At 43.5% G+C, this 24,385-nt stretch overlaps 1 protein-coding gene across 1 annotated transcript in view; it reads right to left on the bottom strand.

The window, feature by feature from the left end:
• Nucleotides 1-24,385, bottom strand: part of LOC106601254 (protein TANC2) — a 149,380-nt gene that overhangs the window by 96,650 nt on the left and 28,345 nt on the right. The window contains exon 2 of the mRNA XM_045715128.2: nucleotides 11,231-11,326. The gene's annotated coding sequence lies outside the window, so the exon portion shown is untranslated. The remainder of the gene's footprint in view (nucleotides 1-11,230; nucleotides 11,327-24,385) is intronic.

The raw sequence follows: 24,385 nt of genomic DNA, 5'->3' as shown, positions 1-24,385 counted from the left end.
GAACGGAAATATATTTTTTCCCCTCGTTCATGACGAGAAGTCCGGCTGGCTTAGATCATGTGCTAACAAGACGGAGATTTTTGGACATAAATGATGAGCTTTTTTGAACAAAACTACATTCGTTATGGACCTGTGATACCTGGAAGTGACATCTGATGAAGAGAATCAAAGGTAATGGATTATTTACATAGTATTTTCGATTTTAGATCTCCCCAACATGACGTCTAGTCTGTATCGCAACGCGGATTTTTCTGGGCGCAGTGCTCAGATTATTGCAAAGTGTGATTTCCCAGTAAGGTTATTTTTAAATCTGGCAAGTTGATTGCGTTCAAGAGATGTAAATCTATAATTCTTTAAATGACAATATAATATTTTACCAATGTTTTCTAATTTTAATTATTTAATTTGTGACGCTGACTTGACTGCCGGTTATTGGAGGGAAACGATTTCCTCAACATCAATGCCATAGTAAAACGCTGTTTTTGGATATAAATATGAACTTGATAGAACTAAAAATGCATGCATAATGTCCTAGGAGTGTCATCTGATGGAGATTGTAAAAGGTTAGTGCATCATTTTAGCTGGTTTTATGGTTTTGGTGACCCTGTCTTTGACTTTACAAAACATTACACACAACTCTTGTAAATGTACTGTCCTAACATACTCTAAATTTATGCTTTCGCCGTAAAACCTTTTTGAAATCGTAAAACGTGGTTAGATTAAGGAGATGTTTATCTTTCAAATGGTGTAAAATAGTTGTATTTTTGAAAAATTTGAATTTTGACATTTATTTGGATTCAAATTTGCCGCTCTTGAAATGCACCTGCTGTTGATGGAGTGCACCACGGGTGGCACGCTAGCGTCCCACCTAGCCCATAGAGGTTAATGACTTGGAGAAGATCTGCAAAGAGGAGTGGGACAAAATCCCTCCTGAGATGTGTGCAAACCTGGTGGCCAACTACAAGAAACGTCTGACCTCTGTGATTGCCAACAAGGGTTTTGCCACCAAGTACTAAGTCATGTTTTGCAGGGGGGTTCAAATACTTATTTCCATCATTAAAATGCAAATCATTTTATAATATTTTTGACATGCGTTTTTCTGGATTTTTTTGTTGTTATTGTCTCTCACTGTTCAAATAAACCTACTATTAAAATTATAGACTGATCATTTCTTTGTAAGTGGGTAAACGTACAAAATCAGCAGGGGATCAAGATGAGAGAGGCCTGTAATTTTCATCATAGGTACACGTCAACTATGACAGACAAAATGAGAATTGTTTTTCCAGAAAATCACATTGTAGGATTTTTTATGAATTTATTTGCAAATTATGGTGGAAAATAAGTATTTGGTCACCTACAAACAAGCAAGATTTCTGGCTCTCACAGACCTGTAACTTCTTCTTTAAGAGGCTCCTCTGTCCTCCACTCGTTACCTGTATTAATGGCACCTGTTTGAACTTGTTATCAGTATAAAAGACACCTGTCCACAACCTCAAACAGTCACACTCCAAACTCCACTATGGCCAAGACCAAAGAGCTGTCAAAGGACACCAGAAACAAAATTGTAGACCTGCACCAGGCTGGGAAGACTGAATCTGCAATAGGTAAGCAGCTTGGTTTGAAGAAATCCACTGTGGGAGCAATTATTAGGAAATGGAAGAAATACAAGACCACTGATAATCTCCCTCGATCTGGGGCTCCACGCAAGATCTCACCCTGTGGGGTCAAAATGATCACAAGAACGGTGAGCAAAAATCCCAGAACCACACGGGGGACCTAGTGAATGACCTGCAGAGAGCTGGGACCAAAGTAACAAAGCCTACCATCAGAAACACACTACGCCGCCAGGGACTCAAATCCTGCAGTGCCAGACGTGTCCCCCTGCTTAAGCCAGTACATGTCCAGGCCCGTCTGAAGTTTGCTAGAAAGCATTTGGATGATCCAGAAGAGGATTGGGAGAATGTCATATGGTCAGATGAAACCAAAATATAACTTTTTGGTAAAAACTCAACTCGTCGTGTTTGGAGGACAAAGAATGCTGAGTTGCATCCAAAGAACACCATACCTACTGTGAAGCATGGGGGTGGAAACATCATGCTTTGGAGCTGTTTTTCTGCAAAGCGACCAGGACGACTGATCCGTGTAAAGGAAAGAATGAATGGGGCCATGTATCGTGAGATTTTGAGTGAAAACCTCCTTCCATCAGCAAGGGCATTGAAGATGAAACGTGGCTGGGTCTTTCAGCATGACAATGATCCCAAACACACCGCCCGGGCAATGAAGGAGTGGCTTCGTAAGAAGCATTTCAAGGTCCTGGAGTGGCCTAGCCAGTCTCCAGATCTCAACCCCATAGAAAATCTTTGGAGGGAGTTGAAAGTCCGTGTTGCCCAGCGACAGCCCCAAAACATCACTGCTCTAGAGGAGCTCTGCATGGAGGAATGGGCCAAAATACCAGCAACAGTGTGTGAAAACCTTGTGAAGACTTACAGAAAACGTTTGACCTGTGTCATTGCCAACAAAGGGTATATAACAAAGTATTGAGATAAACTTTTGTTATTGACCAAATACTTATTTTCCACCATAATTTGCAAATAAATTCATAAGAAATCCTACAATGTGATTTTCTGGATTTCTTTCCCCTCATTTTGTCTGTCATAGTTGACGTGTACCTATGATGAAAATTACAGGCCTCTCTCATCTTTTTAAGTGGGAGAACTTGCACAATTGGTGGCTGACTAAATACTTTTTTGCCCCAGTGTGTGTGTGTGTGTGTGTGTGTGTGTGTGTGTGTGTGTGTGTGTGTGTGTGTGTGAGAGAGAGAGAGAGAGACAGAGACCTATGGATATGGAGCAAGGAGGGCTGAGAGAGAATATATATATCTTTTTTAAAGAGCGAACAAGAAAATTAAAAATTAAAGGTTTGAGGCAAGTGTTGTCAATAATATACAGATCGGGAGCTTTGGAATACAAAGGATCTTTATCATCACTGCTGTGTCTGTTATTACGGTGACGATGGAATCTGTCAAATGTTCAGATGCTAGGCTACTTGCTAATTATAACATTGGAAATACCGTAATGTCTCATTTGAGGATGACTTGGCATAGAAACTTTTCACTAGCCGTACTGTAATCAGAGAACAATGGATGCATCATTTAGATGTAAGTCAGTCTGATGTGCTCCTCCATCAGGCCTTGATCCAAAGAAGAGATGCAAGGGTAGAGAAGGGTCTGTAGATGGTTCCTACAGCCTGGTAAAGGTCGTGTCCATTCCCTGAGAGATATGTCAAACCCTATCAGGAGGATGAGTCTTCTCTACGTGAGACAGCCTCCGCTTAGGCTATAGGCAAAACCCTTGAACCCGAGGGCAGTGAGCTCTGGAGAGGTTGTGGTTGCGAGGTGAGCCCTGGTTAAATGCTAACTATTTCAGGCATCCCAGAGGTGAAGTAGAAGACCGAACCTTCAGCCTGATTGCAGCAGAACCACATGAGTGTGTGTATTTCATCAGCTTAGACAAATTACAGTATGGGATAAGGACCATCTTCGCTGCACTTACTATGGTTGTGGCCTACCAACAAGAATGGTTTGAAGTAAAAAGAAAATAGGTTCCTTTCTTTCTGAGAGGGGCAGGTTGATGGTGAGAAGCCTTCGTTGTGTGCAAGGTGTAATTGTAGCCCCAACAAACTGCAGCATTAAAGTCTGGGGCCTCTGTCGTAAACTCTGTACAGTCTAATGAGCTCTCTCTCTGCAAACTCTATTGACTTCCCACATCCTTGCCCCTGGGGCGAAAAACCTAGGCATTCATACAGCAATTAGTGAGGGGTCTGCTTTGAACACTGCTGCTCAAGCGAGTGACACCCATGTTTACAAGATGTCTGTGTGGAGCAACAAGCAGGCCACTGACATGATGAGAAGAGTGGGGCTGCAAGTGAAGCCGTTATTCAAGGATCTCTGAAAGCGGAGCAGGGGTGAAATTAGTTTCCAAAAGCAATCCCCCATTCCGTTCTCTGTCCAGTAGCCCAGCAAACACACTAAGCACAGTCCTTTGGAGCTCAGGAAATGGAAAGAGAAAAATATCTGTCCACAGGCAAACCATCTACTACTAAGACTATAACCCCAGCTTTCCCTCTCTTGTGTTTCTCTGAAACAGAATTGGCTTTTCTGCTTAGGAAACTGCATTTAACTTGCTTATAATTACATTTGCAGTCAGACAAGGTAACCATGGCTCAGAGGTGAGGGAGCAACCGTCCGAAACAGATTAACACACCCCCACATACCGTAGTTTGAAGGGCTTATTGACTGAGAACTTGACTCTTTCCTCTACAGACCAAACATGGGCGCGGGTTTGTGTGGATACAAACAATAGGCTAACCACAAACACATTCAAAACATGAGGCAGAGGGATAATAAGAGGGAGAGGAATAAGGCGGCCATGTTGTTTGCATGTAAAACGCCTCGCACCCTTTCACTGCTGCTCCAATGTTGCTATCAGAGACCTGGCTCTGTCTGGCTGTGTGACAGAGGAGTGACTGAGTGGAACCAGACGAGGCCAGCCAGCACCTCTAATTAAGCAGCACTAAAACATTAAGCTCATTGAAAAGAAGAGGCAGCGAGGTACATAAAGGGCCTTGCTTTTTGGTTGATCACTCAAGAGTCTGGGTGTTCCTGGTAACATATCGCTATAGTGAGGTTTCAAATCTCAGAGGTTAACGCAAAGCTAATTAGCCATCAATTAATTAGCCTTAAGCATACGATCCAGAAGCTATTTGGGGTAAGGAAATAAGAAATACTATGTTACTAAATGCTTACCCAGTGGACAAAAAGATGAACAGGGAGAAATTGGCACAATTTCCAAAATCAACTTCTCACTAATGAGCTTCTAAGTGCTAAATACATGCTACATTGTTTACAAAGTACCCTACTCAGAAGTGTTAAAGACAACACTGGGAGGGGGACTAATTACTTTTAATGTTATAACTTACAACATGCAAATACCTTCACAAATGACTTATTTTCTAATCTGAAAAAGGAGAAGGAGCTTAGATTTTGGAACAACTGATTGTACAGAATTGGTGTGTCTCCATCTGGACATAGCAACTAGGTTACCTGACAGACAAGCTATCTTCATTGGTGATAAACAACCTTGCTTGACACTGGCACTTCTGGACCTCCTAATGGAAACCATGTGTTTATCCGAAAATGAAGTGTCCTTGGCAGGAATAGACACAGTGAGCCAAAAAACACAGATACAAGGACTGTTTGGATTCCTAGCTAGCCTAAATATTATTTGACTACAAACAGATTAGTTCTGCATCACAGTGGTAAAAGTAAACAAAGGTTCTGTGCCTTTCTACCTGGTAAAATGTGTTCCTTCTCCCCCTGCGAGTACATCTATACGAGCATGTCAACAGCCACAAACTCCCTGTGGTCACCGAGAGGACCAATAGGGAGACAACCCTGACCACGACAAAGGGTTAGAGGCTGTGCTTAATTTAAGCACTTCTCGGATTTTACTTTGTTCCGGCACCTATTTGCCCGGATCCGGTACCTCATGATTTATTAATTGTTTGTACTGTAGACATTCTAATGAAAGCAATCAGCGTTAAATCAAGTTGCCTTCTAATTATTTATCCCGCTCCCAGAAAGACCATGTAAAAGCACAGTGATCCTATCCTTCTGTGTAATCATCCTCTCCTAACACACTGATTTCAGACCTGCTCTCTTATTTGTACATAGAGGTTATGAGGAGGGCTGGTTGGGTAATTAACTGATCTTGACACAGCAGGTCTTGGTAGTCAACTAGTGAAGAGGTCCCTACGTAATCACGTTACCTAGCCTAGGCTAGTCGTCTTTCTACTGAATTTGAATCATGTGAAAGCCAAATTAAAAACGGATAAGAAAAGGCAATCGAGTTTAAAGACATTTCTGAAGTCCAAAAATCCTGAAAAAGATGGTTAAAACAAACGAGCCAGAGTACTGTCAGTGCCAGAGGAGAGGAGCATCACCACCGGCACCTCCACTAGCGAGTCAGACTCAGCAGGAGACGGGGAGCTGGGGGATGTGGGTCAGTGCAACCACCGACGAAGTGCTCAGAACAGGTGCAATTTGCAGTTCAAGAACAAGCAAACGTATAACCCCTGGCTTGTCATGCAGAATTAAAAGTTTGGCTGGACAACATGCAAAAAGGTAGGGAGCTTATGTCTAGAAATGACTGGAGGGATTGAACTAGCAAAAGAGTGGATGGAATGTACAGTAAATAAAACAAAAAAACAAAGAGCCCTCAAAAATAGTTTTTTTGACATGCCCGAACCATGGTGCATTTGGTGGCGACGAGGCTAAAGAGACACCCAGGTTATAGTTAACACTACAGCCAGAGTCTTCAGAACAGCCGTAGAAGGAGACTAAACGTCACAGCCACTGGTCCACTCATGGCTTTGCGCAAGAAATTGACCCTTGGGAGTTAAATGGACTTGGGGAGTGTCATTGTGGGAGGTTTTGAAAACTAAAGGTAGGGGGGGGGGGGAAATCCTGTACTGTGAAGGTAATCTGAGGCAGGAAGCCTATATGTGTGTTTTGCTGTAGCCTATTTTGATTTATTTATTTGAAGTTCTATTCCGAAATTGTGATATTTGTTCTACTGCTACATTGATGTCTTGAAAATGATATGAAAGTCAGGTCTTGTAAGCCCCACAGCTGAGTATGTATGCATATGGCAGGTGTTCTGCAGTGTTGTCTAAGAATGTTGCTGTACATTGATGTCTCAAAAATTAGGATATAAGAAATTCGGACTTGAGTATAGCTGCTGGGCTTACACAAGTATGTGGGCATACTGCAGTGACGTCTAAAATGCTTTGAATTAATCAGCACCTTGGAGAGTGCTGTCCGATTCACCACTGTATACAGTAGGCTACTTGGCTGTTTACTCTGTCTGCTGCGCTGCTACGGTACCTCAGAGCCCCCAGGATAATCACCCCCCCACTATGTGTTCCGGGACCTCCCGATTTACAAATGAAGCACTGGTTACAGGGGTTAAGTAGTGGCACTGAAACATGAGGACTAAAATGACACGTAGGCACAGGTGACCGACCGGCAGATCAAGTTAGTGGGAGTCACAGAGGTACTGGACACTCCACTGAGAGGTCTTCGAGGAGTACTAGATGGGCTGTAGGAATGCATGTCAGGTCTGTCAGTAAGACTTGACGATCAACACCCAGCCACTGGCTGATTCAATCCGCTGCAACACGAAGGCATTAGAAGGAAATACAGAAATATCTGACAGCTAGGGTTCTATTTTTCGTTTAAATTATTCATATATTTCGATTCTTCCTCTTCGCTTCTGGAGTAATGTTTTCAGTTGGAGGAGGGTTTAGGGGCTCAGTGGGTTGTCAAATCAGATATTTCTGTACCCATACACTGGTAGAAATCAGAGAGTATATTCATCATAATCCCCATCATCAATAACAAATGTAACCAACATCAACATCATCAACATCAGACCCGTTCAACCCGTAACAGAATGCCCAGGTTCTCAGAAAATAATCTGTTCTCTGCAGTCTGGCAGATCATCTCTCAGTACAGTTGTGTTCTGTAGTTTACAGGCAGTGTGGGAGGACCAGAAGCCAAGGTTTCAGCTTACGCAGCCGGTCAGAATGATGCATGAGGACAAGATGAGGTAAGGTGAAAAACAGAAAGAGAGATGGAGGGGGAGGGGGTAGAGAAAGAAGCAGTAGTGGAGACCTAGAATAGTGACTGATCTTGGAGAACTTTGAAGTAGAGAAAGTACATTCTTTGTGAGCACTGAACTCAAGAGAAAGATGTACAATGAGATGAGGGAATTCAGGGGATTGCTATACCTCCCCTAGGGGGTGTAGAGTGGCCTATAGATGCATAAGGGCTGTGGGTGTGGAGGGTGATGAGGGGGTTTGAAAAGAGTGGTAGTGGGATTACATTGGCTTCATCACTCAAGCGATCAAACAGGAGGGGGAAACCGCATCCATTTGGAAATGTGCCTGTGTGGGGGGGGCTTCGTCTATGGTGTGTATATTTCGTGGAGTGTACTACTACAGACCTGAGTGGATAAACCTCCTGAAAGTACATATGTCTAACCCATCAACTAAACAGTCACGACAACGACGTGAAATAACGCCACTGACAGATCTGCATCAGGTGAGACCCCCGACGAGCGAACGCCCACTCCTGCTTCCACTGTGTATCCGACCTCCTCGAAAACAAATCTGCTTCGTGCCGCGGCTCTCTGTACACAAAGCCGGTTTACTGTTATAGCTGTACTCAGACACTCAGTCCTCCTCACCATGAGAAACAGGGTGCTCTGTAATTACGCCAATCTTATGTTCGTTCTCCCTCTCCGCACTTCCCCTCCATCACCTCTCCTCACTTGTGTCTGTGCTGTTATGTTCAGTGATTGGGTGAAGAGAATAAGAGAGAACGGGAAGGAAAAAGGGAATGAGAGAACAGAAACCGAGAACTAGCGAGTTACAGCATGTGAAGTAGAGTGAGAGATGGAAGGAGGTGAGAGCGAATACCGAGAAAGATGTGTGAGAAAGAGAGGGAGGGCTGTGACTATGTCAACAGCCATGATGGCACGAATTGTCAGACAAAATGTCCTATCCCTGAGGGCAGATGTAGGGAGCGAGAGTTGTAATGTGCCTGCTGTATGAAGCGAGAGGCAGGGAGTTTAACAGCGGCTTGGCCTGCTCCAATTTGCAACTAAAAGAACATGATAATTGCGCATGTTGCTGCCAGCCCGATGAGTGACATCTCACCAATCCTGGACCTGGAAGGATTGTCTTATTTTGAGAGGCAGTGTGAGCTTCCAATGACATGAGCATCCAATGACACGACGCAAACGGTTGGACAACGAGGGCTGAGGCGCTCTGTCGATCCAAACTGCAATGCTGTCCACCCAGACCCCCAAGAAGACCGATAACTAATAAGCACTCCAACGCCTGAGTGGGTCTGAGTAAACAGACCGGGCCTCATGCAGACAGTCTAATTGGCTATCGGAGCTAAATAAATTGTTAGTTGTAGTGAATGTACATGACAGCACAATCATGCTGGGGGAATACAGTATGCGTCAAGGACGGCTTGTTTTGCAAATCATACAGGGGAGAAAACAATTCACTTAACCTACAAGATACGCAGGTCATAGGTGAAGATTATTTGGTTTGACAGCATTTGAAATTGAACTGCTCATGACAACAGCGAAGGGTAGAATCGTTAAGTCTAAATTAATTAATGTGCATAAAAGCAAGCTGACTTACTTCAAAACAATTAAAAACAGCAGACATTTGAGAAACAGATGCCTGTGCTTAAAATAACACACAATAGCTTTGTCACTTGATCCCAGGTGGCGAGCTAACACCTTAATCACAGCGGTGCTCAAAAATGAGACGTCGCAGTGGTTCTCGACAGGCGATTTTAACTATTTAAATGCGCCAGAATGTTTTAAAGGCTTTAGGCTAATGCTAAATGCTGAGCAGATGAATAGTCCTTCTGATACTTTTCATGAACATGTCATTAGCAAAAGCTTGAAAGCATTTACTAGGTTAATAGTATGAGTAATGCAGCAGCTATGTCATCAAGGAAAGATATGCAGCAGTGGCGCTGAGTTGGACCACTTGAGCATGGGTTACAAAATCTTACGGAGCGATTTTATCCATGGAAGTGGACCCTAGGGATCTATCACGCTTACCTGATTCTAAAGGTTGTGAGAAGTCATTATTAACCCCTTTAAAGGGCATTAGGTCAGTCTCTAAACCTTCTCATAAAACATCGGTAATGTTTTCATCCCATCATGTCCTCTTGAGTAACAAACAGATCAAACCACAAGCAAATCATGAGGGGCTTACATCCTAATCTCATGGAATCCCCAAGAATGGTGAAACAATTAGCTAGGCACCAGCCTGTCTGTTCATTTGACATGTCAATAAAACGAGTCACTGAAAATACACAGTGAAAGACTTTCCCAATTATTCTCTCCATTAGCCGGTATGATTATATAAAGCATAGGCCTACTACAGAAGTGCCTCTAGAAATCAGAATTGTTACATTAATACATATTCAAGATAGAAATACCCCAGAAACCATTCAAAACAGTCTTTGTTTTATGGATTTCCATCTACATATGCACCACCACCACCATGAAAATCCAGTCCCTGTCGGTTTCTTTCACACTACCCCATTCAGCCATCACGTCTTAAGCAAACAGCACAGTATCTCTTACTCCCCTTGACAACAGCCACAAAAGAAAGAAGTCAGTCGGCTGCCTCTCAGCTAATTGCCCTTCGCCTAGCTCCTCCCTCTTCATAACAGATCAAAGGTAATAATCCTCTGCTAATCCACTGTGGTGCGTCTGCCCTCGCTGTTGTTGTGCTCATTATGGCCGCCTTGAATTGGCCGGGCTGGATACGCCATTCGTTGTCTCCTCCTCCTCCTTGTCCGTTCTAAAGAAAAGGGACCTTGCGACGGTCTCTCAAAACGCCAAGGTCTCCTCCAGCCACACTGGCTCCATTTCACAGCCAAACACCAATTTCACGGCTGGGCGGCCACTGGATAATTAGATGAGCCTTGAGTGAACATGGTGACGCTCGCCTCAGCTCTGTGAGAAGAAAATAAGACAGTGTTCTCTAAAGAGAGACTAGGGAGAGGGCTACTGAGCTCAACACAGGGCTGGCTTTGTTTGGGTCTCACTTGTCGCTTTATTGCATTAAATGAGTACGGGATGCGTGGCAATTCTTGGTGGAAGTTCGTCTTTCTGGTTGTTGCTCCGTGCAGTTTTGTGTGTTATTGGAGTCGTTTGATATCCGTGAGCAGTGAGATGTGGAGATGTTTTGATCAGTCACTTGTTGCTTCCTACCCATCAATTAGCAACGTGACTGGATTGTGTTGTTCCCAAAACAATGTCACCAATCAGGACAATGAATTCTAGCTTGTGGCTATAGGAACATTGAAAGGAGAGCTTTGTTAAGTACCTGCCTTGCTGCTGTTTTGAAATACCAGGTACATGTAAATGACATAGCTCATCTCTCACAAATGTACACATGCTAAGTGTATGGCTGGATATACAACTGACCCATCATCTTTGACAACTGGCATTCTTTGTTGGGACTGTCCCCGGACTTTTTCTGTGGTATACCATGACATCTAAACAATAGCACATGACACACACATCACATGAAAAAAAATATTTCTGGGATGTAGGCTGTGGGGACTTACCATGAGTGGGAGACAAAGGCCTCACAGTGAGACGGGTGGGGCAGCGACAGGCTCAAGCCCTTCTCCCATCTCCCAACTGATGCACTCTGGTGTGTCCTGCAAAAGGGAAAACATCAGTAAGTGATTCAGTGTCAACAGGCAGCATTACAGCCAACCTTTGCATAACCCGCTAACTGAATAACACAGTCTCATTTTCTCATAAAGTTTATATTCTCAGACTGCATGGTAGACATAGGAGTTTGGGATTTTTAATTAAGAAATTAGCTTCATATGAATATGGGGCACAGTAACACATGGTGAAGTCAGCATGAGGAAACACCACAGACTCCTGCATTTCTTGCTGTTTGGGGTTTTAGGCTGGGTTTCTGTATAGCACAATGAGACATCTGCTGATGTAAAAAGGGCTTTATAATACATTTGATTGATTGATTGACTCCTCCCCTGGGAGAAGAGAGGGAGAGATTCTGCCAAGGCCGAGCCATGAAAAACATCACAAAGAAAGAAAAAAAAAAACTCAGATCTGTCAGAATCGTTTTTCAACATTCTGGCCCCATTCCTGGACATCCTTCGTTCTTTTACTCTTTCTCCTCCCTCCATTTTGGTGTTCATGTCTTTGTTTTCTCAAAGGCGCACCTTGACCCATTACATGCTGACTACAAAATAAATGTAGACATGCATGTTATTCAATTATTGCACCCACACTGCTTGCACGCGCCAACAAGTGTCTACGTTGCTAAGGGCTACAGTAGAAGTCAGTTCTATTTGTGACGCTGATCGCGCTGCAAGTCCTGCCTCTCCCATCTCCTCATTGGTTTATAGAACCATATGCCCACGTGACATCTCCTCATTGGTTATACCCACGTGGGTGACTGAAAGTCGAACGGAGGTCGGTGGTGGTAATACACCTTTTATGAAAGTTAATTGCCAATCGCCATATACAGTTGAAGTTGGAAGTTTACATACACTTAGGTTGGAGTCATTAAAACTAATTTTTTCAACCACTCCACAGATTTCTTGTTAACAAACTATAGTTTTGGCAAGTCGGTTAGAACATTTACTTTGTGCATGACACAAGTAATTTTCCCAACAATTGTTTGCAGATAGATTATTTCACTTATAATTCACTGTATCACAATTGCAGTGGGTCAGAAGTTTACATACACTAAGTTGACTGTGCCTTTAAACAGCTTGGAAAATTCCAAAAAACTATGTTTTAGTCATTTAGTCATTTAGCAGATGCTCTTATCCAGAGCAACTTACAGTAGTGAATGCATACATTTCATACGTTTTCTTTTTGTACTGGCCCCCCGTGGGAATCGAACCCACAACTCTGGCGTTGCACACACCATGCTCTACCAACTGAGCCACAGGGAACCATGTGTCACGTTCCTCGTATTCTCCCTCATCGGAAGATATGTCGAAATCACTCAATGACCAATACGCAGCAGGTTGACTGTTCCACATCATATTTATTTTAGATGGAAACGACAAAACAAAATAAACACGCAAAGGAGAAAGGTGACAGTTTCACAGGTGAAACGAAACACAGTGCAAAATTACAATTACCCACAAAAATCAAACACAAACACACCCCACTATATAGGACTCTCAATCAAAGGCAGATAGACAACACCTGCCTTCAACTGAGAGTCCCAACCCCAATTAACCAAACAGACATACACTCACTAAACTCCACATAGAAATACCTAACCTAGAACCTACCCCAACACTCACAACCCCACTATACCATAACCAAACATAACTGCCACGTCCTGACCAAATATAATACAAAAAAACCTAAGTATATGGTCAGGACGTGACACTATGTCATTGCTTTAGAAGCCTCTGATAGGCTAATTGACATCATTTGAGTCAAATGGAGGTGTACCTGTGGATGTATTTCAAGGCCTATCTTCAAACTCAGTGCCTCTTTGCTTGACATCATGGGAAAATCAAAAGAAATCAGCCAAGACCTCAGAAAGAAAATTGTAGACCTTCACAAGTCTGGTTCATCTTTGGGAGCAATTTCCAAATGCCTGAAGGTACCACGTTCATCTGTACAAACAATAGTACGCAAGTATAAAGACCATGGGACCAAGCAGCCATCATACTACTCAGGAAGGAGACGCGTTCTGTCTCCTAGAGATGAACGTACTTTGGTGTGAAAAGTGCAAATCAATCCCAGAACAGCAGCAAAGGACCTTGTGAAGATGCTGGAGGAAACGGGTACAAACCTGAAAGGCCGCTCAGCAAGGAAGAAGCCACTGCTCCAAAACCACCATGAAAAAGCCAGACTGCGGTTTGCAACTGCACATGGGGAGAAAAGATCATACTTTTTGGAGAAATGTCCTCTGGTCTGATGAAACAAAAATAGAACTGTTTGGCCATAATGACCATCATTATATTTGGAGTAAAAAGGGGGAGGCTTGCAAGCCGAAGAACACCATCCCAACCATGAAGCCCGGGGGTGGCAGCATCATGTTGTGGGGGTGCTTTGCTGCAGGAGGGACTGGTGCACTTCACAAAATAGATGGCATCATGAGGAAGCAAAATTATGTGGATATATTGAAGCAACATCTCAAGACATCAGTCAGGAAGGTAAAGCTAGGTCGCAAATGGGTCTTCCAAATGGACAGTGACCCCAAGCATACTTCCAAAGTTGTGGCAAAATGGCTTAAGGACAACAAAGTCAAGGTATTGGAGTGGCCATCACAAAGCCCTGACCTCAATCCTATAGAAAATGTGTGGGCAGAACTGAAAGCGTGTGCGAGCAAGGAGGCCTACAAACCTGATTCAGTAACACCAGCTCTGTCAAGAGGAATGGGCCAAAATTCACAACTTATTGTGGGAAGCTTGTGGAAGGCTACCCGGAACGTTTGACCCAGGTTTAAATTGTTTAAAGCAATGCTACCAAATACTAATTGAGTGTATGTATGTAAACTTCTGACCCACTGGGAATGTGATGAAATAAATAAAAGCTGAAATAAATCAATCACGCTCTCTACTATTATTCTGAGATTTCACATTCTCAAAATAAATTGGTGATCCTAACTGACCTAAAACAGGGAATTTTTACTAGGATTAAATGTCAGGAATTGTGAAAAACTGAGTTTAAATGCATTTGGCTAAGGTGTATGTAAACATCCGACTTCAACTGTAAGTCCAAAGATGAAAAAGCCTGGAAGGAGGAGAGATGACTAAAAACGATTTGGTTGACCGTTTTATGTGTGGATTAATTGTCGGAGTAGTGGACCTTGTGCATTTCAGGTAAAATAACTCAACGTTTACATCCCAGGACAAATTAGCTAGCAACAGCAAGCTAGGTAAATCGGACAAATTAGCTAGCATCTGCAAGCTAGCTAGCTAAATTGCCATAAATGTTTAACGCTTTTCGACTCTTCCCCAAATTAATATAATTGGTTCAGAGTTTGTTTTGATATTTTAATCTGCGTGTCTTGATCTCGTTTGGTGTGGGGGGACAAAATCAATTTGCGCTCTATGGCGCGGGGCCGGTTTGGGTACGGTGTTACAGCACATGGAAAGTTTCCAAATGTTCCGCACAAGAGGAGACATGCATAAGGGGCCTTACCTCAGGTTTCTAAAAGTGAACTCACGGGCAACGCTAGGCTCCTTTGTGCATGCAACACACAAGCCCCGTAAGTTATTGTGGTGCGTGATACAGATACGACTGAGCTATAGCCAAAACACCAGAGATGACAGATGAGAAGCGGAGGAGCAGCCCGGTAGACTGGAGCGAGTCAAGGGATTTTAAGTAAGCGACACCCGAACCTGCTCAACTGCAAGAAAGTTGCACATCCTCTATGATGTCATGATTTCCCCCAAGGCATCAAAGGTCCCAATCTCTTGCAGCACTGGCTTTTATGATAACAAAAGAAAGGCTGCGTTACACATGTATGGTCGAGTGAAATATACCTACATGTGGAAGACTAACACAATGCTCAGACTCAAGAGGCTTGCACAAACTGTACTGGCTGACATCTCATGTGGAATTGATGTGGTATTTTCGCATTCAGGCACTAGTCAAATTCAAACAATGTTTCGCAGTACTCTTGGCTATTAAACTGTCCAGGAAAGGCAGAGAGCAGAAGGGAGAGCGAGAAGAGAGGACAGAGCAAGAGAGGCGTGCCTTTGCTATTTATGCTTTATCGCTGTTGACAGTGCAAAGTGATCCAAAACTAGTTAAAAGTGAATAGATATTTTAAATAAGTTACATATAAGGAGAAGCACAAACACACATGCACAGGCGGACACAGAGGGATATTATTCAATACCCTGAATCCACTAGGGGAATGGGGTGATTTTCCAGTTAGGTTATTTGTCTTTGGCTGAGGGAGTAAGCTTAGAGCCCCTCCACTCAGAGAAAGCATACACACTGGGCTAGGGGAATTTACATCACCCACAAGTTCAGTCATCCAAACCAGAGAATGAAAGTAAGAGGATGCATCTCAATAGTCTAAAGTAGCTTTCTGACTGAATTTAAAAAGCAGGAAAGATGAAAGGATTTAGCCTAAAATCTACTGGAAATTTTCTTTCACCTCCACACATCAGCGCAGACAAAGGAAAGGAAGGTGCTTGGACAATTGAGTTGTATCGAGTTGAAATATGGACAATGTACAACAGGTTGGCAGCATAACTTCAAGTAGCCTACACCATCATCCACCCACCACCAGACAATAGCAGGGCCAGAGTTAGCCATATTACAGTGAATGCTTCAACCAATACTCACTCTGACAATGCATACCGATTTTTACTCAAGCCACAAAATGGCCGATGTGTTAGTGGGTTGCGATCCGCGGGTCCCTATTCAGCTGAATGAAAGGGCAACTGAATTGCTGGGGAAGGATTGAGAGGCGATAGAGAGATCATTCACTTTGTCTGAGAGGGCAGCCCTTGACTCCTACATGCTCTGGCGGGTGTTGGCCCCGGGCGGGGAGGAGAGAATATGGGCTCTGTCACATATGCAAATCCTGGCTACGAGTCGCTGGGCACTCTGAACAAAACAGTCATTATGTGAGTTTATAGGAAAGAGAGAGAGGGAGATTCAGGTGGTGAGAGCAAGGATGAGTGGAGTGGAGATAAAGACAAAATAACGAGGGGAAGGTATAAAACAGGCTGCACATGAAGATGAAAGACCCAGATGAAGGGGCAGACACGCACACACCTGGACACACACACACAAACGCTATGCTCAAAGAAACCACAGAGAACGAGACAAGCCACACAGCACAATGGACAAATTGTCAAAAGGAGAAAAAAATCTCCACCCACCCACAGACAGATACTCAATCCACACACACACACACACACACACACACACACACACACACACACACACACACACGACAGCATCAGGAATCCAAAGCCATGCTGTGAGACTGAGCACCCTGGGATTTGGGATTTGAGCAGGGAGCACAGCCGCAGGGTCACGCTGCCATAACGACAGGATTGGAAAGAAGGGGGTGAGGGTTTGGAGTCGCTGAGCACAGCACTGGGATTTCCACACTGGAGAAGCTCTGAGGTGTTTGTTTGTCCTGTGTTTAACAGAGCCCCTCTCGACCACAGGGCACCAAAGACCTCCAGTCAGTCAAGCGTGGCAACTCCAGTCACAGCCTTCACAACGGAATCAAGTAGCTCTTACAAAAGCAGCGTCAACTCGTGCTACATATCAAATGTAGGCCTACGAGCTAATTAACATCACGAGATGGGACATTGCTATGGAAGGCTATCCAGTTCTTGCGTTGTCATCAGCAGTCCTGATGTAAAGGAGACTAGAGGCTGTTCTAGGGCTGCCACACCCAAACCTCTTTCTGCGTGGGCACCATACTCCTACACAGAGTGTTGAAAATAACTTCTAAGCTCCAGACGTTTTGGTGGCAGTGTGTATATATTGCACTTATGGTATGAAAGCCTCGATTGTTGCTTCCTCATAGTAGAGCTGGCTGAAGTGAGTTGTATAATGGTATGCAGAGAGAAGGATAATGAGGTACGGCAAACCAAACCACACAGCCAACAGTGAATAGATGCTCATTCAGATCCTCATTCTTACTGGGGACATTTACTGAAGAATGGAGACGTTAGAGGCAAAGAGTCAATTGTTTAGAGTATCTGGTCTGGTCCCCAGATGTAGCATTATGTAGCCCTCCAGAAGATGAGCAATGGTTATTTTTTTATTTCACCTTTATTTAACCAGGTAGGCAAGTTGAGAACAAGTTCTCATTTACAACTGCGACCTGGCCAAGAAAGCAAAGCAGTTCGACACATACAACAACACAGAGTTACACATGGAGTTAAACAAACATACAGCCAATAATACAGTAGAAAAATAAGTCTATATACAAAGTGAGCAAATGAGGTGAGATATGGGAGGTAAAGGTAAAAAAAGGCCATGGTGGCGAAGTAAATACAATATAGCAAGTAAAACACTGGAATGGTAGATTTGGTTGATTTGCAGTGGAAGAAAGTGCAAGTAGAAATAGAAATAATGGGGTGCAAAGGAGCAAAATAAAAAAACAAATACAGTAGGGGAAGAGGTAGTTGTTTGGGCTAAATTATAGATGGGCTATGTACAGGTGCAGAAATCTGTGTTTCCAGTTTCAGAGATTTTTGTAGTTCGTTCCAGTCATTGGCAGCAGAGAACTGGAAGGAGAGGCGGCCGAAGGAGGAATTGGCTTTGGGGGTGACCAGAGAGATATACCTGCTGGAGCGCGTGCTACAGGTGGGTGCTGCTATGTTGACCAGCGAGCTGAGATAAGGGACTTGCCTACCAGGGTCTTGTAGATGACCTGGAGCCAGTGGGTTTGGCGACGGGTATGAAGCGAGGGCCAGCCAACGAGAGCATACATGTCGCAGTGGTGGGTAGTATATGGGGCTTTGGTGACAAAACGGATGGCACTGTGATAGACTGCATCCAATTTATTGAGTAGGGTATTGGAGGCTATTTTGTAAATGACATCGCCGAAGTCGAGGATCGGTAGGATGGTCAGTTTTACAAGGGTATGTTTGGCAGCATGAGTGAAGGATGCTTTGTTGCGTAATAGGAAACCAATTCTAGATTCAACTTTGGATTGGAGATGTTTGATGTGAGTCTGGAAGGAGAGTTTACAGTCTAACCAGACACCTAAGTATTTGTAGCCTACATTTGGATGTCTTTTTTGTGAAATGAAGCCGGGATGATCTTTTATGCCGCAAAAACCTTATCAGTCCATTTGTGTTTTGATACAAAAAACAGCTCAGTAATGAGATGTTACCAGGATTAGATATATTTGTCTTAAAAACAGTCCGTTTTTGTGCTCATTTTGAAGGTGCTGAAAAACCCAACACCTTGTAGATACAGTAGATATCACAGTTTCAGTAGAGCACAATGACTTGGCACTTTGCCAGCTTAAGTTTCCCAAGTGCTCCACTACTTTTAGCACAGCTCGAGTGCTAGATGGATGACCCCAACTCCATGGTGACTCCAAGGCTCAGTGAAGTGTGTGGGGGGGGGGGTCATTCTGTAAGTCTGGATAACTCTGGTCTAGACACACATACTGGAGCTAAGGATTGGAGGAAGGGAAGGGGGAGGGGGCTCTCAGGCCAACCATCTGTCTTCGAGCTGATCAAAATCTTGATTACAAGATGATGTGGAGGGGGAGTCGGATAGCCTGCATCTTTAGGATATTCATCCTAAACACTACTGAATAACCCACAACACATGGGTTATAGGATGCATTCAACATATACATCCTGTGTACCATTCATGTTTGTGATGAGAGGATAGTATGCTCTGTAGCGTACACCAAAAACTTGCATCCTTTTCTACAGGAAGTGCATTTCAGATTTTAAAGGCCCTCCTGGTTGACCATTTTGATATTTACTTACTTATCAATAAATCACAAAATGGTCCTGCATCTCCTTAACAGGGGACTTGCCCCAATGCCTGCCCCCCTACTTGCTACCCATAGTATATATATTTAGGCCACTCTTTGTTTGCGTCAAGGGCACTGGGCAACAGAAGGTCAGAGGACAAGCACGACATGGATAAAAATATATGGGGTACAAAACCCCCTCCTTGCTGTCACCATGGCCACATTAGGCCAGTAAGTATTTGCAGTCACTTCAGCCAAGTATAATTTCTGGGCAACTTAAAAACAAAACAAAAAATTTGTGGTGGACAGAGAGAGACACTAAGCTTTAATATCTCTGGAGAGATGAGCCATCAGAATGTTCTATTTCCTCATTCTATTTTTCATGTTCTGACTGCATGATTTTCTTTTCAAAAGGGTTTAATTTATTGCTTGCCTTCTTGGCTATCAGACCGGAGGTGACAGCCAGACAAGAAAACAAATAAGAGAAGACTCATTCCACACAGAATGAAACTCAATGAAGCAGATTCTCTTCCTCCTCAGAGCACCGCTGCTATTCAGTACCCACTGCCCCCTCGGCAGACTGCATTTGTCATCCCTTAGTATGAAATAACATTGGTCCCTCCACTCCTACCCCCTCATGTTCCCCCTGACACCCCTCTCAGCCATCCAACTTCATCTCTCATTCCCTTAAAAGCAGCCTGATCTGCTCCTATTTCCTGTTGGCCCGCTGTGCCCCTGCCAGGGGGGCTTAGCAGGGTTAACACCCCAGGCAGAGGGGCAAGGGGTCTGTGGCGAGGGAAGGGCTTGGCGAGAAGCCAGCCCAGTTCTTTCTGTGGTCAGTGACAGGTCAGTAAAAAGACCCGTCAGGGATGATGCACGAGGACAGGCAGCAAAGAAGGGAAGGAGAGGTGACAGGTAGACACCCAGTCCTCCATCCTCTTAGCATTCTGCCTGGACCCAACACAGAGCCAAGGGTTACGCCTGTCAGATGTGTCAGTCAGGACCGACCTTCCTGCGGTCGCTCCACCAGATTTCCATATCTGTATTTACCGAGCACATTTAATCTCAGTCTTTCCCAGCAGGGGGTTCTTGTTCCTGGGCTTAGACCCACATTTTAGCCATGCCTCCCTTCTCCCGGATCCTTGTCTCTGGTGGCACAGCGTGATCTGTCCATTATATCCATCTGTGCTTTGGTTTCATAAAGATGTAATCAAGGAAGAGCTCCTCTCATTCCAATAATAACTACTTCATTTTGCATCAAGTTATGCATCATATTCTCAAAATGTTTTGTTTTTGGAAAGAACATCACCTAGCTTGCTATTAAAACCATTTTAGTGTTACCACGTTTAACTGCTTTACAGGATGTGAAGCTAGATGTAGTTTCAAACCCCTAGAGAAAGGCTGTCAGTATAAGAGTTATCACAGCTCAGTCCTGCAAATTTAATCCCACAAAAAAAAACTACATTAAAAAAAACTAGTAAGAATCTCTCTCTCACACCCAGCAATAGCAGAAAGCAAGTAGCAAACTTAATTACTGTTAACACAGAAAATACCAACCGTGCACTTGGAGGTACCCATCAGGGCAACAATGATTCTCTCCAGCTCCGATAGCATATGGCACCTGTCATCATAAACAAATCATTTCAGAATTTGCTGAACAACACATTGTTTGCTCTGAACTAATATAAAGCCATTATTTAGATAAAATCAGTGAATTGCCTCTTGTGCATATAAGGCTGATGCCTAACCAGAGACCTGGACCTTCATTTGAGGGGTCCCGAGTTGCTGCCAGTTATCCAGTGTACAGCAAAAAAAATAAAAAATCTGAGGTCAGAAATGCATCTGATATCTCCATAAATCCAGGTGGTGTTCAGACGAAAAATGTCCCATGACATTGACGGCATATCCAAACAACACTCAACATATCTCCCTGGTCTATCCTGAGGACTTGGGTCATTCCTTGAGTGATCCTTAAGACCAACAGTCCAAGGATGTCAAGTAGACAATAGGACCCTAGAAATGATGAATAGCGTGAGACTACTTTGTGGGTCAGGAAGTGCCAGAGAAGGACCAGCGTATGATGAGATAAGAGCCTTCTCTGGGCTGGAGGAGCTCTACTGGCACCTCGTTTTAAAATTAGCCATCCCCCATTCTTTACCATCCCTTCCAAAATCCATCTCATTAAGTCAATTACACATCGGCGTGCCACCAGAGCGGAAAATTGCAATTTCACAGTCAGTCCCTTGGGACTGTGGAGTAGCACTCTGCCTGGCGAGACTGAAGTCTCAGTGTGAGCAGTCAAGGGTGAGGAAAGTCATAGGTGCTGTGTTTAAGACGTCTGAGGAAGCTTGTAGAACTTTGACATGTCTTGCTCTGAATAGCCTGAGGGGATGGTAAATTGGTGTTGGAAGGTGGCAGAAGACGCCAGTACTGTAGTCAGACGTTGCCACAGGAAGTGTGAGAGGATGGGGATTCACACCTGATGGTCTATGTCTGACAACTGGGTCAGGGAGAAGACTGGCTGCATAAAGGGAGGCTGCCAAGAAATCTACTAGCCATATAAAGGGAAAGGGAGATACCTAGTCAGTTGTACAACTCAATGCCTTCAACTGAAATGCATCTTCCGCATTTAACCCAATCTCTGAATCAGAGAGGTGTGAGGGGCTGCCTTAAATCGACATCCACGTCTTCGGTGCCCGGGGAACAGTGGGTTAACTGCCTTGCTCAGCGGCAGAAAGACAGATTTTTACCTTGTCAGCTCAAGGATTCGATCCAGCAACCTTTCGGTTACTGGCCCAACTCTAACCACTAGGCTTAAAGCCACCCACGCTAAGCCCAAACAAATGAATGATATCCCTCCAACTGGGAGGTGTTAATTTTCTGACATGCAAAGCCCTTAGAGGGAAAAAGTAGATTCTACTGATGAATCTCAAATGTCATTTTTTTCCCCCATGAGGAACAATCTCTCAGTTACTCTAAACTGGAGCGTCATGATATCACTCTATTCCGTGATGTCCTTCTAAACTGAAACTTGAGTGAATGAAATGAGTCATTGCATTTCTCTGATTTCTCTTCATTCCTCAAGGTTGAAGTCATCCAGGTTATTAAAACAGCCTATTGTAATGGTTTTTGGTATCAGTAAACTATGATAGATGTAATTATTTTCATATAGGCTTAGACTGTTACGCCACTAGTGATGGTGATCAACACAGTAACATATCGGGATATTATTTTTGATCTTTTGTTTAGTTTTGAGAATATCACAATATTATTTTTGCGCTAGTTGGCTGTACCAGCACCAAAACTCCAGTATTTTTCCTTCATAGCTTGTTCACCATCTTCTTTTTACAATAGGGAGCCAATTTATTTATAGCACTTTTATTTCCGTGATTGAGCAAAAAAGATTTTATCACGGCTCTCTTGTCCGTCTGCAGCAGACAAGGTGAACAATATGTTTGGAACATCGAATCACAATAAAATCACAGTATCGAATCGCAATACATTTAGAATTGTGAGAATCGCAGTACATATCATGCACCCAAGTATATGAGATAATATCGTACTGTAAGGTCCATGGCAATTCCCAGCCCTATTTGCCACCATTCCAAATGTGAGTATTTCAGTGGCTCTTCTGTGGAACAGGATAAGCAACCTCCTCCAGAGTGTGATCTCCTGATCTCAAGAACATAATGTGGTTCTTCAACAGATTCCTTTTCTATTTCAGACCAGTGCATGCTTCCATTCTGCGCACGCAGGGACATACCGGGAGAACAGCAGTACAAGATGGATGACTATACACACAGGGATTGGTTATTATTGAAGCAATCCAATGCATGGCTCTATAGAGTTGTAGCACTGTGAGCCAAAATAGCAGCACACATGTTGGGAAGCTGTGGCTGTGTGTGTGTGTGTGTGTGTGTGTGTGTGTGTGTGTGTGTGTGTGTGTGTGTGTGTGTGTTAAATGAAAAATGTGCATCCCCTTCAGATGATTAAGCATTGCACCTGTACTACCATTACTGTACCTCAGTTCCACTACAAAGTTTACATTTCCTTCTCATTTAACTTCTCAAAGTATTGCCATATAGGACTTTGCTGCTGTCGCTTGCCTTTCGCCACCATTTTTCCAACTGTTAACAACGAACGGTGGAGAGTTGACTCCTTGCACGTCGACTCCCAGCGTCGACTCCCATTTCAGAGTGTCAAGATTAGATTCCACTAGGAATCGACTCTTAAATTCTATATTTTTGGAAAGGAGGAGACTGTGTTCTTGGAAGTACAGCAACTAATCAAAACACTTTCATAGCGAGCTAGCAAGGGACGAGAGAGGTACAGTATAGGCAGGTCGGCCACCAGGCAGACAGGCCTAGCTCATGGTTCTGACTCAATCTAGCGGAAAAAAAAGAACAATTTGAAGAAGAAAAAAATACGCTGAAAAAACATTGTGCGCATGTGTCTTGGTAATCTGTCTTGCATGCCTCCCAAATTCACAAAAGTAGCCTAAAGTTCACCTCTTCCTGTCTGGTTTTATTTAAAATTACACAACTTTCCCCAGCCCTTTATAGCCTATCGTCAAGTTAGGCTATAACAAGGAAAATACCGTTTTGTGATAACTGCACTGTGATTGTAGTTTTGTGGGGGGAAAAAAGTGTTTTCTTAACGTTAAAGATCCCGATTTCGTTGAATCGTTTTAACGTTTAAACGTTCACACCCCTAACCCACTGAATGAGATAAGGAGGTGCATGAATTTGTTTCTTTCATTTGCTTGACAATTTGTTTGCCACTATCCCCAGAAGGCATTGTTCATGCTAGCGCGTACAAACAAACCAAAAATAATGGTGGAAAGATATTCATGGCTTTTTCATTTTCCCTTTGATTGCTCAAGCATTTGACTTTTTTAAATATTAGGTAAAATAACCATTAAAACCATGAAACACTCACTGTCATTTTTCTCACTGTAAAGGTGAGGATAATGGAGGGAAAGGGAAATGGATGACATCTTCAGAAACATTGACCTTTGTCTACCACAGAGTTAACAGACACATAGTGCGCTTCAGTGATAGTTAAAAATGAGATTGAGCTGGAGCTGAGCTCCAATGTTGCCAAGAGATTTTACTAGGCCTAATTCATCTCCTGGAAACAGTGCCTTATCCATTTCCTTTGCCCCTAAAGCATGGGGATATGGTTGGCATGTCTTCCCTAGGTCCATCTTCCTAATGAATCCCATAGTAACCTCAGGGGGGCATCTGCTGAGCGGGCCTCACCAGTGCTCTCCTGGAGATGGCACTAG

Source organism: Salmo salar, chromosome 03, assembly GCF_965601325.2.
Source record: "Salmo salar chromosome 03, fSalSal1, whole genome shotgun sequence".
NCBI classification, from domain to species: Eukaryota; Metazoa; Chordata; class Actinopteri; order Salmoniformes; family Salmonidae; genus Salmo; species Salmo salar.
The sequence above is the reverse complement of the archived record's forward strand: the minus strand, read 5'-3'. Positions and strand labels throughout refer to the sequence as shown.